The sequence below is a fragment of the Halictus rubicundus genome, chromosome 2, assembly GCF_050948215.1.
Source record: "Halictus rubicundus isolate RS-2024b chromosome 2, iyHalRubi1_principal, whole genome shotgun sequence".
Taxonomy (NCBI): domain Eukaryota; kingdom Metazoa; phylum Arthropoda; class Insecta; order Hymenoptera; family Halictidae; genus Halictus; species Halictus rubicundus.
The window spans coordinates 28,607,013-28,624,658 of record NC_135150.1 but is presented as its reverse complement, the minus strand read 5'-3'; the positions used below and the strand labels follow the sequence as shown (position 1 = coordinate 28,624,658).

General features: G+C 43.0%; 2 protein-coding genes across 2 annotated transcripts in view; one reads left to right on the top strand and one right to left on the bottom strand.

Moving 5' to 3' along the window:
* Positions 1–17,646, bottom strand: part of LOC143365895 (synaptic vesicle 2-related protein) — a 358,886-nt gene that overhangs the window by 282,044 nt on the left and 59,196 nt on the right. The window lies entirely within an intron of this gene.
* LOC143365894 (uncharacterized) overlaps positions 1–17,646 on the top strand; it is a 122,586-nt gene that overhangs the window by 83,609 nt on the left and 21,331 nt on the right. The window contains exon 3 of the mRNA XM_076806478.1: positions 12,587–12,657. The gene's annotated coding sequence lies outside the window, so the exon portion shown is untranslated. The remainder of the gene's footprint in view (positions 1–12,586; positions 12,658–17,646) is intronic.

Below are 17,646 nucleotides of genomic sequence, written 5' to 3'. Positions count from 1 at the left end.
TTATCCTCTCGAAAGGGACACATCCGACTAGATTAACGACGGCCGGTCCCATGGAGAATACAGTCGGCTGCGGAGGGTTAATTAAAATTTCGAACGCGACCCCCGTATCGGTAAGTTAGAACCAGAAAAAGTTATAATGGCCGACGCGGCACGGTTCCCCGCAGCGAGCCGAGTGAAAAACGTCCGGAGCATAAAGTATTCCCGGATCCCCAAAGTTCACGTTCTCATCATCGAGAATTGCGATCACGGCTCTCATTAACGATTTTTTCCGTTCCGAGCCGATGGCTAATCGCAGCCAATCCCCTTTTTCCCGCGAACGTAAACGCGAACGGATCGGATCGGCGCGGCGCGGCGGCGACGCACAAACCATTTCGTGGCGAGCGTTCTTTATCAATCGGCAACGAAAATTTATTTGTCTATTACGGCTCAAACGTTTCGCAGCGTTTCCGCTATCTGCTCGCCGATGTTCGAAACGTCCGCCGGTTATTTATTGCGACTCTGGCATTCAGAGTGTACAGGCGTTATCTGTCTCGCGCGCGGACGTTTAGAACGATTCGCGTTATCTATTACACACGGCGAACAGGCTTCGACCGTTTCGCTGGAAAATCTCCCGGATGAAAGTATCGGCCGCAGAAATATGAAAAAACCACGGTGGTGTTCCTGCCACGGCTCGGTCGCCAAACAACGGAAAAGAAATCGCGAGATTCTCGTGCGAGCACAATGAATCATGCTCTTAACGCGAACAACCTTTTATTGCGAGTATGCCGTTTTATCGTGGAAAAATATATACTTACGGTCGCACACCGTGTAGAAATCGTTCAAATTTATATGAGAAATAGCGAATATCTGTTCGAAAGTTTGGTGATATAATCTCTCGCGATGTGAACTGCCCACCAAAATCATGCGACGTGAAACCTTTAGATTACTTTCTCCAAGGTAATGTTTGGTAAGGTCAACGTGGCCCTAATCAATTCTTGGAGATGACAAACGAAAGCTTTGTTTCGGACGTGTCTCGACGTAAAAACACGTTTCCGATCGGCACAGAGCGTTTTCGCACGCGTCGATCGTTGCCCCGGCTCGGCTCGGCTCGCTTTCTCTGATTTCGGGGCCCGCCCCCGGATCATCGGGCCCCATCGAGAAAACAAACGAGGCAATAATGTACGGGCCTTAACGAGGGCTAATTGTAGCCCAGCGTCTGCCGCCCCGGGCACCGGAAGTGGAAGACAGCGTACGCGGATAACAAATACGTGCCAGAACTCTCTTACTTTGCGAGTACGTAATTGGGAGAATCAGTCGACTGCTCTCGCTCCTTCGATTGCTTTTTATGCAAATCGGTACAACCAATCCGCTCTTCATTTAAGGGACTCTCCGCATGCGCGTCGCTGCGAGTATCTCCTCGCCCCGTGAATTCTTTTTCATCGAACCATGCAACATAGCTCTTTGAAACTTTGTGGGCTGGTTTGAGCATGTTGGCTCTACGTTTGTGATTTTTTATACGGCGCTTTTGCCGAAACTATGGCAGCTATTAACTGGGGAAACACGCCGTGGGTCCAAAAGTACTAAAAAGTGGTTCCATTTCCTTGGTGTATAGTTACTACACATTTAATGATAGCGATGCATAAAAAATCGTGAACGTAGCTTAAATGATTGAGGCTGCAAAGTTTCATAAAGATAACTTATGTAGTTTGCTAAAAAAGAAAAAATTCCAAGAGTACATTTGTATACTCGGTATTTCCGTAAAAGATTAGCGAATTCCGTTTGGAGCAATCATTTAGGATTAGACCGAACCCACGCGGTAACATTGCAGCCATTTTCATTCGTTTTCTGGCTGATTTGCCGGTGATTCGATTCGCCGCCGCCGCGCCGGTGCAACGGAGTCGTTTCGAATAAATCGGAATTATGAAATTGTTGCGAGCCTCAAAATTTGCATAGCGCGCTCGCCATGGGAAAGTGAAATAATTATTAGCGGCGGCCGTATTTGTTCGTTTGCAGGCTCGTTCCGCGAGATCACTCGGGATCGGATCGAACACGTACTTACGTGTGTCGTGGTTGGCAGGTATGCAGGCAAAAACCGCTGTCTTGCGCGAATCGGTGCATTAGCGCGTATCACCATGCACGAGTTAAGTGCACAGAGTCAGCACGACTCCGCGGCCAGCGGTGATCCAATTAGCGGCGGAACGACCGTCGACTTTTCTCGTTCGGCAACATTCTCAAAAGTTATCGGCCGCGGTTAATTAATTGCCGAACGCGTGGGCGCGTATTCGGCGTAATTCGGACGATAACCGGGACCGGAGACCGGAGACCGGGCACCCGGGGCAAATTCGCAACAACGCGTTGCCAATTCAATTTGACTCGCCCCCTCACGCATTGCGAATCGATCCTTGTCACGTACGCCACCCACTCTTGCTACCACTCTTTTCGCTGGAACCTTTGCTCCTCCGATATTTCGCAGACCGAGAATTTTTATGCGAAATAAAAGTTGTCAGCGGCAAAAGTTGAGCGGAAATATAATTTGCACGGTCGCAACCGGCATTTATTTTAGTAACAGCCTTCGTAGTTAGGCGGACCCACAAGTAATCAATTATTTTGAAACCTGAAACAAACTTTGTAGCAAATTCAGGTTTTCTTCATTTATTATATAATCTCCATCCTTATCAGGGGCAGTTTGCCATCTTCCCTGCAAATTTTCTATCCCCCTCTTATAGAAATCGAGATTATGATTACTTATGGGGGGGTACCCCTAATATATTTTATAAATCCTAGTTCTACCGTAGTTTTATTGTAGGTACCTGTTTCGACTTATATTTTTCTGTGTAGTCATTCGCTTCTCGATAATCATCCGATAATGAATCAATTTTTATTTAGAATTTTAAAAGGTGTCTCCTGGTAGAAATAGTGCTAAATGTATGTTGTTGTAAAATAAACAAGAAACAAGATATTATCGCAGAAAGGTGGACCTTGGAGTATTTTCTTTACCCGTTTCCACTGTACACTTTAGATCAACAAATTGTGTTTCATTTACAGAACTTCCTGGAAAATAGAAATTCTCAGTATCGATCGCAGAACTAGAAATGAAATAGAAAGTTCTTCCTTTCTTTAGTAAGTTTAATAAATCTGAAATAAAAAGTTCTACAAATCTGTATCAACGCAGGAAACGATCCGAACAGAACAAGAATGTCCGTTCTTTATTGAAATGAAAATAGAGAATGAAAATTGCTTTATTGCGTCAGAGGCTACGAGCGAGCAGAAAACGCTGGAAACGTTTCACAAAATCGAAGCAAAGAAAAGAGACCAAACGTCGAGCAAGCCATAAAGATACAGTACATGCCTAAATTGCCATATTTCACGTTATTGCATCGAAGTTCGATAATTTTCCACCGCAAAACATGAAAACGTGAGTCCCCGTTGCCGATTAGAGGCGCAGTTAGGAGCAGCCGCGGAAGTTCTGGCCACTTTTACTTAACGAATTAGATTATAAGAAGCGTACGAAATCGTTACAGCAATTTAATGTTTATGCAACGTATTCGATATAATGTTCGTTACGAAAGAAGGAAGTCGTATCGATGTATTCGTTGAGCGGATTGCCTCGAACGCGATTTCGGTTCGATACGCGCCAATTTTCTATCGGCCAAGCAGAAAAAGACCGAATATTCTCTTGTGTGTATTGGTAACCCTTTTTGTATAGCATTCTTATCGGACGTCTAATAATCATTGTGATATAACTTTATCCTAAACAATATTTTTCGTTTCTCTGGTTCCATATACAGTTCATAACGTTCCCATATCACAAAATATAAAACTCTTATATTTCTTCGTATCTCATCGAATTCCCCGTTAACCAGTGATTAACAATTTCAGCTAATTCTTTTCTATGGAATATATCATAGCCACGTGAAAAGTGGTGTATTGCAGAATTCGGTGGCACCTGCCGTAAATGCATAGGACATTCGAAGCATAGGACATAGCAATTTGGATCGAGAAATGTGTACCGGGGGTAGCCGGGACGAAAATTCTGGTTGACAGGGCGGCTGATCGGTAGTTGGAGGAGCGTTGGTTAGGCTCGCGAGCCCAGCGTCGTCGCGAGAATCGAGCGCAATTGTGTAACAAGCGTGTACCGTTCGAGGAAGATCGGCACGCATCAAAATACCTTCCCAAGCGGAGCACGCTTTCCTCTTCGAGGTGGCCTACCGCAAACACATTCAGTAGCTGCCGAAGTATCTGTTGCAAACTACCGGTGCAGCTGCACGTATGCAGGCCCGTGTGTAGAAGCCTGCCTGCCCCGGAGCCGATGGTACCGATATTTATACGTACATATCTAGGTGGTCGTGTAGTTGCCGGTTGCTTCACGCGATACCGTGCTAGATTTACCAGCGTTGCTCGAACGCCGGCTGTTCCAGGCCAGAGCTGCAATAAATACTGGTTTCCCGGCCGAGCTTAAATATATGTATATGTATATGTATATGTATATACATCTCTCTCTATTTCTATATAATGTTAATACCTATCCCCCGACCGCGCGCCAGGCCTCTACACACCCACGAATCACGCCAGCGATCTGCAACGACCGCCGCGAGCAACGATTGGGCAACACTTTCGTCTCGCAGCCATCTGACATCCAAAACTCGAGGCGGTTCTCAAGGGAACATTTTTTTCACATTCCTACAACCCCTGTCTACCATTTCATTAAAGGGGAATACAAGAAAATTGGCCTGTTAACGTGCAATCATTTTTCTCCCTGTTCTTTGCCACGTTCTGGGAGGGCATTAGCAAATTAGCCACCTGAGAGGCATAGTCTTACCAGGTGACTAACTATTGCAGTTTTAATGATAGCGATGTACGAAAAAATAGAAATGTACATTAAATATATACGAATAAGTTTGACAAGTTTCGCGAGGATACGTTATTTAGTTTATTCCAGAAAAATTCGCTAATGTACTGCTTCTTGAAGGACCTCGGAAAAATGTGAATATTTGTAAAGCTTGGACTTTCTGAATTTTTTGTAACGCAACGGATTCAGCGAAAATTTGTATTGTTTTTCTACGTCAATACAACAGTATCAAGTATTCAATCGACAAGTTTGAAGTTGAACAAACTTATACGTCTCGAGTTGTAAATGTATTTTTAACAACCCTTTCGTTTTAGACTACTGCCCAAAAACGTGTACACATGAAAACAAAACAAAATTGACAGAATTGTGCAAAATTGAAATATTCAATATTATTAAACGTTAAATGTTAAACGGAAGCTGCTGTCCTAACAGTTTTGTAAAACCTCAACAAATAAAAGATTGTTTCACATTGGAAAAAATGATGCGCTTTCGAACAAAGAATGCAGTATCTTCGTCGTGTAGGTGAAGAAAGAAAGAGTTCAGTTTTATTTAATTTCTGCTTCTCGCAATTGACTTAGGAGAATCTAATTATACATAAAAATCTGCAGTCTAGTTAGGTATAAGTATAATTCAAGGTAGTTACTTCGGCTGTTCTCGGCCGGAGTCGCACTGGTATCCGAACGGATCGGAAATATGTATTATAAATCTGTACAATGTTAATATCAATTCGAGGTAGGCTAGGCTACGAGCACGGTTCTACACACCCACGAATCACGCCAGCGATCTGCAACGAGCGCCGCGAGTTCGAATTGCTCAATAGTTTCGTCGGGGGACGGATTTTTTCCGCGCGGCCGTATTTTCCGTTAGAAAATATGCGAATTCCCGGCGCGGCTCGTATTAATAATAGTTTTCCACCAGTCCGCGGAACCCGTTTCCGAGGAATTGCTCGAATACCGATTATCCGCGGAGAGAAGTGGTACGCGCGGACCGCTTTGCAACCGATTAACGCGAGCTCGAGTTACCCGCTACGTGGATCTCCGAGATCTCTCTTTCGAAAAATTTCTTTCCGATTTTTATCACAACACACAGTCGTGTGTTTCGTCAAAAAAGGCCCCGGGCAGCAATACTTAAAATTATAAGAAAAATCGAGCCGCTCATTTGCCAAATCGGTCAACTCGGCGAAATAAAAAGTTTGAAAATTCTTTTAATCATCGTTATGTAGTTAAGGGTGCTTAAGGTAGGAGTGCTTTGACAGTAAGATGTCAATAAACAATGCACCTATATTATTTTCTAGGTAATATAGACTGTTCAATTATTTATCAAAGTTGAGCCAATTCTATTCTCCTTTTTTTTTTTGGACGTCATGTTAGTGTAAATAAAATTATCGATGCCTTGAATTGCAAAATCTAAAGAAAATCTGCATATCTTATTATACGTACCTGTTTCTTCGATTAAAAATGGAGAGAGCCTAATTTCGTTCGATAGTCCAAAAGAAAAGGAATCTCTTTGATTAATTCTTAATATGAAATGGTAATACAAAAATGGTAGGATCAATAGTTACTATATCATAGTGCATGCTGTTTTCACGGCCAGACAATCTGGCAATAAATTGCGAGTTAAACTGCGATCGTGAACTTCGAAACAGCATATTCTCAAAAAGGATAAAGGATATTCTATACTGATATTACACGTAATACTTTCGATTCCGCGATTGGATTTATGTCTAAATTATATATACCGTTTCAGAGAGAGCACAGACCATCGAATTATTATTTATGAGTCGTTCTACGCCAGCTCGAACGCGTCATTATTAAACGAAATCGATTTCTGATCAGCGGCTCGAAGAAACGTACTAAACGTTTGAAATTCCTTTCGTCCTGTAAATAACGCCGACTTCCATTGCGGGCCCGTTCAGTTATTGATAACTTGTTACTGTAATAGAATAGATTGAATCGCGGCATTACAGATACGAGATGTTATATCTCACTTCTTCGCGAGTACGAGGAATTCTCGTTCCGCGCCGCGAAGTGTATTTACTGGTTATTTCGCGCCGATTCGATTTATTATTATCTATAACGTGGACTCCTTGTATCTAAATGTTAAAATAAATTCGCGCTACCCGGTATCGATCCGAGTTTTCGATCGTCCGATATCGATTTCACGTTGATCTTGCCTACCGCGTCTTTTTTATCGGCATCGGTTATACTCAAAATGATTATTGCAATACGGTCCAACGAGCAAGCGTGACACACCTGTTCCCGCGAACTGGCACAGAGGTCAAATTGAGAAATTCAGTTTCAAACAACTCCTGGAAAGCTCTAAAATAAATCTCGCTGAAAATGATCTATGCAGAAATGGAAGAAAAAAATGCTGCCGATAGACGCTTCGAGACGTGCATCATTAACCGTCGTTAATATTAATCACTCGAACTGAATAATTGCGAGAACAAGAAGATTTGTGCTTTTCGTTCTCTGTCCAACAATTACCGCGACGATGGAACGGTTATGCCTCGCGCACACGGATCACGGTAATAATTGAATCGGTTTAATTACCGGCGATGACAATAAAACGTCTGCGGATGCGCCGACAACGGACCTCGAAGGTGTGAACGCGTCGGACACCTGAGCATATATCAAGAAATTAGTTGACTGCGGTTAAATGGTCTCGTCGGCTATCCGAGGATCTAGGATCTATGGCGGCCGTCGCTTGGCCACGATCGCCGCTCGCTTTGAATTAATGCCGGTCCTTGCTACGCCGCTAGCACACGCGACGCATTAATCTCGTTATCTCTTGCACCTCGCGAATAGATCCACTTGCCGCCGCGAGTAGCCTCCTGGTAATTACGCAACCGGCTGTCCCGCGATTTTGAATGCACGCGACCCCGTTGCACTCGGTGCAACCGATCGAAATGTCGCCGTATTCACTAGGACGTTTACGCAAAATATTTATTAATCCATTTTTTTCGGTCGAAAATAATGCGAATGCTTTTATTGTTTTGCCACGAATGCATCAAATCCTTTATTGGACAATAAATAGGATTTTCAAGACTAGTCCAATACAATTTCTCAATTTTTATACTTAGCACTAGATTTACGTGACCCGTCATAATGGCGGATTCTAATATTTTTAATTCACGAATATTGAGATTGCATGAGGAAGTATTTAACAAATTGATTTCTCTGGGTATATGTTATTACAAAAAATGGCTACAGATTTTGATAGATACATTCATGTTATTTTTATAAGGAAATGTAAAACAGTCCGTTTTAGTGCTCCGTAAACCTAGTGTTAATCTCTGGTCAATTGGCATGACCCTTGCCCTTAAAAAATGGTTGAAAACAGAGAAAGATTTTTGCAGGAATTAGAAACATTGACAATGTTATACGCAATGCTCGTTGTCTTGTGTATGAGGGAAAATCTGGACTGCCGTGTGCTGCTATAATTCTCATTTTCCTGTTTCCAGCGGACTTTCTTGCGTCAAAAGCGCATAAATAATGTGTATCCTAATGATTGGAAACGTACGTTAGCTACCACAAATCAGCGTACAAAGTGATCGAAGCCGCACAGCGACTGTGTTCAGCATGTGTATGTGTAGTGGTGTGCAGCGGTTCTTTTTTTTTCCAGACCACCTAAGCGAGCGCGAGCGTGCAGTGACGTGGGCACGATTTATCCAGAAGACACGGTTTGCGGATCGCGTCATGGGGATGCTCGATAAACCTTGTTATTTATTGCGTTCGTAAAGAGCAAGCCACCGGATTATTTTTTTTTTTTTCATGCGCCGCATTTTTCCTCGCGTTTTACTCCGCCGCGTGACCATGCTCGAGGAAAAACTGTTTCGTTCGTTGAACGGCTATGATTTATGGGGAACGATGCTCTCTGCGAGAACCACGTTAGTCCTTATTTGCAAACGGTTTCGGGGAACGCCGGTGTAATGCTCTGTTACTTTAACTGTCTTCGCGATTTCTATTTCTCGAATTTACATATGTACATATGCCCATATAACTGATAAAATAAAAAACCGTACCGCGAGCGGCAATTTTAAGTGGGTTAATTAATTCTAGTCACCTTCACGGTGGGAACCCATTTGCATCGTAAGGAAGTATGAAAAGAAGGCCTTTATCAGCAAACTTTTTTTTTTAATTATATTCAAGTACAAAGATGGCTACAAGCAAAAGAACTTCATATTTCAGCATTGTAAGGAAAAATCAGAATTACTGCTTTCATCTCACACAACAGCTTTCATTTCTATTTTTTAGCTGACGAATAATGATAGTGACCAAAACTGTTGAGCGTATGCATACTGCTCCGGTGATAGTGACCAGGAGAATTGAGCGTATATATACTCCAACGAAGCAAATGGGTTAATGGGAAATTTTTTAGTTGTGAAGAATTTATGATTCACAGTTGAAGGTAGTCAAATTTTCCAATAACCATGGCAACTTTAGCCGTGTACCAATAGTTTGATTAATTTTTGGATAGAAAGCGTGTCTCAACAATTTCAATAATAATCCGAAAACGAATTATCTGTATAAATTGCTCGAGACAACCACAATTAAAATAGCTACCACCACAAATTCCTAAACAACTCACATATGCTAGGATATTCTTTATTATCAAAATAACTATTACTTTCTTTAGGCTCCTGCCGTAACTGCTTATTATTTCCTCTTCAAAAAAATCAGACGCGTAGTTCAATAACCAACGAATATGTGTGCAAAATCCTGGCACAAAAAGTGTAATAGTTCTTCCAAAAAAAATTGCTAAAGATTCGTGGCAGCAACGGCCTCTCGAGTACCCGGCTGATCTTCGCGTGTAAAAGTAAAAAGTCCCGGGGGGTAACGCGGCTCTCGGTTAAGTAACGCGTCGATAGGCAATTTGGTAGATAATCGGAAAGGTTACCTTCCATTTCCTCGTGGCTTCTAATCAAAATGGTGGTGTAGCCGCCGCGCCGGAGGAACGCACGGGCGAAGGCGTTTCTTGCACGCGCCACGTGCACCGGCACCGGCACCGGCACCGGCACCGGCACCGGCACCGGGCACACGCACACAGCCCTCGCAAACTAGATGCGCTCAGTCGGCCCGCTATTTCCATATTCGTATGGGAAACTATTTTTTCCTCGTCTGTGTTCCCTTCCCCCCTCGTCTGTCTCCCGTTTCTCGGTGTGTACGTGGCGAGCGCGTACATCGTGGGGAGATTACCGCGTCTCGTTGTAGGCGTTTCGCTATGTCGGCGTGCCGCGCATCTGGGATCGGTGTCCTCTAACGGGACGCGATGCAAATCCTGCCAAAGCTCCGGGACAAAATCCTCGGGGCCACGTCGAGGAGTCTACGGGAATTTGTAACAACCGATCCGACGATCTCTCTTCCTCCCTCTCCCTCTCTCTCTCTCTCTCTCTCTCTCTCTCTCTCTCTGTCTCTCTCTCTCTCTCTCTCTCTCTCTCTCTCTCTCTCTCTCTCTTGTTGCAAGCTGTTGCTCGGAACAGCCGATCCCTCGATCCGCCGGTTTTCAGTAATCGAGTGAGAAATTTGTAATGCGGATGCCCCGGCCGGCTCTGCGGAGGAAGTGGATCGAAGAGGATGAAGATAACTTCGGGATCGAGTGGGCTTCGAATTTTTAAGAGACTCTGCGGATCCTTGCAGCGCGGCGCAACGCGATGCAACGCGATGCAACGCGTCGGTTCCGCGAACCGTGAATGCATGATTTCCTGGACGTAGGAAGAGGATCGCTGGGGAACGCGATAACATCAACGAGGGAACCGATCGATTCAGAAACTTGTGGCCGCGATGAACGGATGCGCCTTGGAGATGTTATTACGGCGTTACGTACCAGCCGGCTCGGTTTTTAACACTTTACCTGGCAGAGGCCTCTTAATGGGATTTTTAACGACCCTGCTGCGAAACTTCATAATTCTCCGATTGAATTGCTCTTCTCTTACAAACAGATTGCATCCCGAACACTATGTACCCTTGAGTAACCAGTTCGTTTACGAACGATGTTGCTATTGCAATTCACACATCACCTACCGAAGGTCTATTGGCTGTGGATTGTTTAATCGATCCTTCAACAGCAATAGCAATTTCAATCGCTAACTGACAAATCTACGGTCCAATATTAATACATTCGCTGACGTGAATTCACGTCATTTTAAATTCTATTCCTGATTGCCGCTGACGTGAATTCGCGTCCAGCAATTTTTGTTTCTGAATGCCGCAACATTAGGCGCATTAATGGGATTGGATTTAAATTTAATAAATGAATTAATCCTTGCTTCAGCGACACAAGCTTGCGGCAACCAGCTTCAGAATTTCATTATTCCCGCCGGAAAAGATTTTCCGGTCGCGAATGTGTTGAAAAAGAATATTACTGCGAGCGACTATGCCTAAAACGATCGCGAAAAGTGAGAATGTGCAAATTCAGCAAACACGCGAACCCAACAGATCAGTCGGACGCGTTTCCCGATCGGGAAGAATTAACAGTGGACGGAACCTGGAGGAACACGGCTCGAGATCCCACGGAAATCTATCCATTCCGCTTTCTAGATCTCGGCGAGCCGGCAGAGTAGGGATTCCGGGCGGGACGCGCAATAGATTCCGCGGTGTGTACGCCTTGCAGTCCAATTGAAATTTGTCCAGAAGCGAAAGGATCTCCGGGTTGTCTTTTAACGGGATCGAATGCAAAGCAGCCGGCCGGGATCGGGATCGGGTCCCGGAAGCACGCGTTCAACGAGAGAGATCGGGCGCGCGAATGCATCGTCCCTGATAAATTTTCGTGTTTCTCCTCTCGGGTTTCAGTTCTATCCGCGGCTAGAACCGAGCGCGACGCGACGGGGAAACGGCGATAATGCAACGATACCATAAGGCCGCGGTGTCGGATTGAAACATTGCCTGAAATCTGTAACACAGCCGAGGAGGAAACGTCCGCGTCGGGCTCGAGCTTGTTTCCCCGGTGGTTTCGCCGAATCGTTCCATATCTGGCATACGTTTCCTAACGGGATCGCCCGTACCCAGGCTACGCGAAAGCCTTCTCCGGCCCAGGCTACACGTATCCCTCTCCCTCTCCCCCCGGACCCGATGAATTTCGCGATACCACGAAACTGCGTGCGAATGCATAATGCACCGCGCCCGATCACTCCCGCTGATCTCACCTGACAATAAATCAGCGACGATACGCCGCACCGCAGTGCCGTGCAACCGGCCCGATACGTTTCCGGAGGATCTGTGCCGAGGATCTACCGTGTCCGAGATCGAGACACCATTTTGTCAGCGAATAATCGGGGAACGGGACTGTAATGCTCGCTCCGGGGGTTATCCACTGGGCAGGCACATGTGGACACTTTCTTTTGTTCAAGTTTGAGTCAACAATAAAGTTGACGTGAAAAATAAATTTCACGCGGCAGTACCAATTTTCTAGATTTTATACGCGAAACACGGCGGATAGGGTAAGGGACCCAATTACCGTGGAGGTACCAATTACTGTGGCTATATTAATTGTACTCATTTTTAAACCATAATGGACATTAAAAAAGAGGTATTACATTGTTTTCATTGAAGTCTGTTAGCATATATGTAAAATCCCTTACCCTAGAAAGGAACCCTTCGTGGAGTGATTCCACCTGCACAATAAACCTGCAATATTTAAATTGTTTTTCTGAGATGTCTCGACCGGTCATTTTGTAAACGTCATTTTCAGAAAACTCGTTTACAATTTTACCGTGGAAATCATCTGAAACACTGATGTTTTTTTTTGTTTTTGTTGCAGATTCCGATTTCGCGACGACCAGCGAGGATTCATGAAGAATGCGCGAGTCCCGCTTGCTTTGACTCGTCCGAGTAAGTTTGTTGGGGTTTATAATTAATTTTGATGCGCGCCGACATACATTTGAATTAGATAACCGTTGCATTTATTACTTCACTTTTAAAATATTCGTAAAACGCATCGCGAACAGCATTACCATTTTAAGTGTATTAATTTCATTCAAATAGAATCCGTTCGGCGCTCGAATCAAGATAACCCTAATCCGCGGCGCTGAGTCGAGGTTAACCCTTAGCACTCGAATGGCGACTCTAAAAAACGTCTAAAACTTGCTGTATCATGATTAAAAATATTTTTTACATTATTACATTTGCTCGTATTTAATAAATTACTAAACACTTCAGTATTGTACGAGTAAATTGCACCATTTTCGTATGTATAACATGAAGAAAAATATGTAGAAGGGAAATATTCTAGGTCGGAAGAAATGTTTCGCTTCGGAGTTAAAATGGCTTCGAGTGGAAAGGGTTAAACCAATTTCGATCGGTCGCATAAAATCACCCGAAAGATTGAAAGCTTCGGAGCGGTTGTAACTCATACCGAAGCAAATAATTTCAATTATTCGTTACGGCTGGCTGAACAGCTTTTTGTGACGAAGGCAGAGTGATTTAAGACGTCGAGAGCTGCGGGGAGCCCCAGCTCGGATCATACGGCCAGCTCGGATTAGAGAAGGAAATGGTTAATGAAGCAAAGAATCATACATTAACTCGGAAAAAAAGAAACGGCCTTTCACGGTTTCATTCGTTAGATGAATCGATAGCTCGCGATACGGAATGAATCAAGAAGTCTCCGTTATGTAACGTCGGAAGTCCGACTTGTGAATATTTAACAGCGCGCTATAGTGCAAACATGGATCTACAAACTCGAGGGTTAACGCTGGAACAAGGACTCGATTCGATAGATCGCAAAGTAGATCTTTCGAGGTTTTGATCGATGCTTCTTTTAGGATTGAAACACGTCAATTTATTTGACAGTTGTCAACAAAAAAGTCTGTGAATAGACGATAGATCTAGCGCTTCGATTCTAGCGTTCGTAAATAGATTATAAATTACTCAAAGAGGATATTCTACTGTCGCAGTAAACATCAAGTGACTTTGTAAATTTTTTAATAGGGATTTATTAGGCACAGCAATTTTTAATTTGGTGGATTTATATTTTGAGGAATATTCAGCATTTTTGTTAAGCAAAAATTCTGATTTAATTCGAAGTTATAGCATTTTACTTTCAAAATAAAAATTCTCAATACTCACAATAGAAAATATTCCTTCACTAGAAAAACTCGAATATTAGTAGTTGATATACTTCGAATAATACTAGAAGAATTAAAAAAACCAGAGATTTCACAAATTTGCGTGTAACAGTTCAGAATAAAATTGGAGAAATCTGAAATGACGAGAAAATATTCAAAAATTCTTGAGGAATTCGAGTCTTTTTGAAACGGTCACGGTAGCGAGCTCTTTCGAAGTGTAACAAAGCGTTCTTTCGGTGCAACAATATCGAGAAAGCAGCTTAGCCGCGGGCCAGAAGAAAAAAAAAGCAGTGAAAAAGAGCGTTTCACGGGGTCGATGGGGAAGAGCAGAAAATAGGAAAGATTTATCAGGATAATCTGCATGCGGATAGGCGAACGTGTCCGTCACGGTCGCATCCCGCATACCTATCATATCGGGCCGGAGTCTCGTTTTTTGCCCGCCTTAGCAGATACATACAATGCTGCCGATTTCGTAAGTGTAGCGTGGCGATCGCGAAGTGTTTCAGCGCGTTTACGCGCGCGTGCTGTAGGAACTGGGTCGAGCATCCGTTTCCTTCCAGCGATTCCGCTGATCAAGAAGCGGCTGTTCTCTTCTCGGTTTTCGTCTCACTGTCACGAATTCTAATTGCGCTGCTTGCATGCTACATTTCCCAAAGATCCACCCGTCGAGGTATTTAACAAACAGAATTTATTCTGACAAATCTGCGGATTTTGTGCGTTTGTGACAAAAAGGCGTAATTCGAAAGAGCGAAAAAATTAAATGAGTTTAACAGCGTCGACACGCTATTCTCAACATGTAAAAATTATCATCGAGGAAAATAAATTATTACTTAGCTCCCTACAGATCGTAATCGATGCATACAAATTTTATTTTGTATACAGAGCCGCGGTATAATTATGACTAATTTCTCCTGGAGGAAATTAACTTTTCTGCAAAAGACAGGAGCCAAATATAGTTGTCCTTCTTTCTTTAACAATTTTAATGGATTGAAAATAATACATAGTCTTACAATCCTTTAACCCTTTGCACTCGGCGCTATTTTCATTCTAAAATTAAATTTTTCTTCCGTCTTAGAATATTCTCATTTTATTCATACGAAACTGATCCGATTTCCACATATAATATTTAAATGTTTAGTAATCTATTCAATACAATTTTTGTAATGTAACAAATATTTTGTAATAATTTTTGTAATTTCTTTGAAATAATGCCACAACAATTTCTAATGGTGCTTCAGAGTCACCACTCGAGTGCTAAGAGTTAATCTTTGTACTTCTTTGAATTTCGCCAACTCTCTTTTATCATAAATTTGTAAACACCTTCATATATTTTAGCTAACATATTTTTAAACACCGAATTGTATTCAGATTTGTAGGATTCTAAGATGGTTAAACGAGTAATCGATACATTTTTGTTATTTATACATATTAATTGTTTAGTTGTAATCGTGATAACTAAATAATTTTTGTGGAATTTGTCGGTACAGTGATTCGGGAATCAGCGAATTAAAACTTTGATTTCATCGATGTAATTTTATTAGGTCTTAAGAAATACAAGAAGGTGTAATCACTTTTTATAAGTAATCACGGCAGAAGAGATGAAAACGATGATGCGAAATTCGCCAGAACTAATAAGATAAAAAATTGTAATTCAACTTCGCCGGATCGAGACTTGCCAGCGCCTGCTTCATTAAATAAATTGCTGCGAGTTTGTAGGATTTTTATAGGTATTCGAAAGTCAACGGTTTAATTGGCATCTCGATGCCGGTGCAGTATCGTACACGAGATTAACGTTCTTTGTTTTTCACGATCGTAATACTTTTTGGATATTCCGTTAATCGATCAATTATTGCGTTGAAAAACTTGAGTGAGTAATTTTGCCTGCTCACGTGTACGATTGTTTTTGCCGGGTCTCATTTTAATGAACCATCCATCCCAGATCTCGACCGCAAATTGGTAGCGTTTCTTTGAACGATTTGGACGTCTCGGAGGAAATTGTTGCGTTATGCTACCCTCGTTGTCTCGTTAGCCGGCGGGTTTTAATTGCTGACGCTATTGGGAAATTCGTTAGGCGAATATTCAGCGATTACTAAATGCCTGAAACATACAAACGACCGTGTAACCGTCCGCACGGTAAAGTGGTGACATTTCTGCCATTTCATTCATATCCTGTTTCAGTTAATTCTTCGGCACGCGTGCGCTTCAAGTACTGGCGAATATGTGTGCAGAATCCTAACATAAAAAGTGTAATAGTTCCTTCAAAAAAAAAAAATTTGTTTAAAGATTCGTGGCAGAAACGGCCTCGAATAGCCACACGGTAAAGTGGTGACATTTCTGCCATTTCAATCAGATCCTGTTTCAGTTAATTCTTCGGCACGCGCGTCAACGTTATCGGGTATTTCGAAGATTGCCGAGTTGTTTGAAGTATGATCGATCGGTCCATTCGCCGACTGGCTGTTTCACTCGGGGGCATAAATTTTCAAAGTGCCCTGTCCCGAACACGTTCGGAGGACATTTTAATCGATTTCGCAGAGGGAGTAGGGGGGTGGGGGTTCGTGTGTTGAAAGGCGCGGGGCACGAGCAAACCGCACGAATGAAAGACAAACCCGAAGGATAATTGGCCGGGGAAACGGTGCCTGCTCGTGACAAGATCGGGGCTATTGAATTTAAAGGGGGCAATTCGGCTGATTCAGAGTGCTCGTAAAACGGTCGATCAAACGGGAACGTCGTAAGAAAAATCGTCGATACGCCGACGACGGGTAAAAACGCGCGGCAACTGGCACGCCGTAGTTACTCGTTATTAGCAGCCAATAATACGCTTTTCCATTTTACGATATCGATACGCGACACCCACGCTCCCCAGTTCTCTTTCTCTCTATTCCTCTCGCGGAGCCGGTGTCTCGCAAACGTGTTCGCGAGTAGAACCGAGATGTCATTGCGTATCCTGTAACATTATTGCAGCGACTGACTCTCCTTCCGTGCCTGGAATGCGCTCGCCAAGAATTTACTATTATCGCGGAGACACGGCCGTTGTCTGCTAACACGAAACGTGAGAAACGAGCGAAAACTGCCAACTATTGCGCTCGAGTCAACAGAAAATGGAAGGTAGGATCGAAGGTAGAATTTAATTCGTCTGACAGGATTTTTCTTTGTTCAGTGGATAACTCTTTTTTTAACACGATTTTAAAATAACACGGTCCAAATAAAGATTAAACTTTACTCCTGGAAACCAGAAATTTTTAATTTTCTTTTACGCAATCCTGTATATTTCGGCGAGAAAATGCTGAAAATGGAATTTTTAATATTAGGAATTGACTGCGTCGCAAGTTGTGCGATTTTAAGCGCTTTCGACAGGTAAGGGCGCCGCCATGTTAGCATGTACATACTTAGCATTGCGCGTGGCCTAACGAGCGGAGTCGTTAGATGGCAGCACAAGCACGCGGTGATGTCGATAACGCAGATTTGCAAGCGTAATTGATAAAAAAAGAGTTGAGTGTATTAATATAGCAGAATTTAGGCATGCATGACAGAATGGGGTAGATGCTGTTTGAAATAGAAGAGTGAGTAAAAGAATTTAAGGATATCAACATGTTTTTAATTGATTAAAATGACTGAAAAGAGAAAAGAGTTGTTGAAACTATATCTTTGTCAGTTTGTTGACCCTATTCGTGCAGCATTTAGTATCCATGTGCATATTGACGAAAGAATTAGTCATTATGGCAGCAAGGGGCAAAAGGGAACGACAGAGCAATTTCGC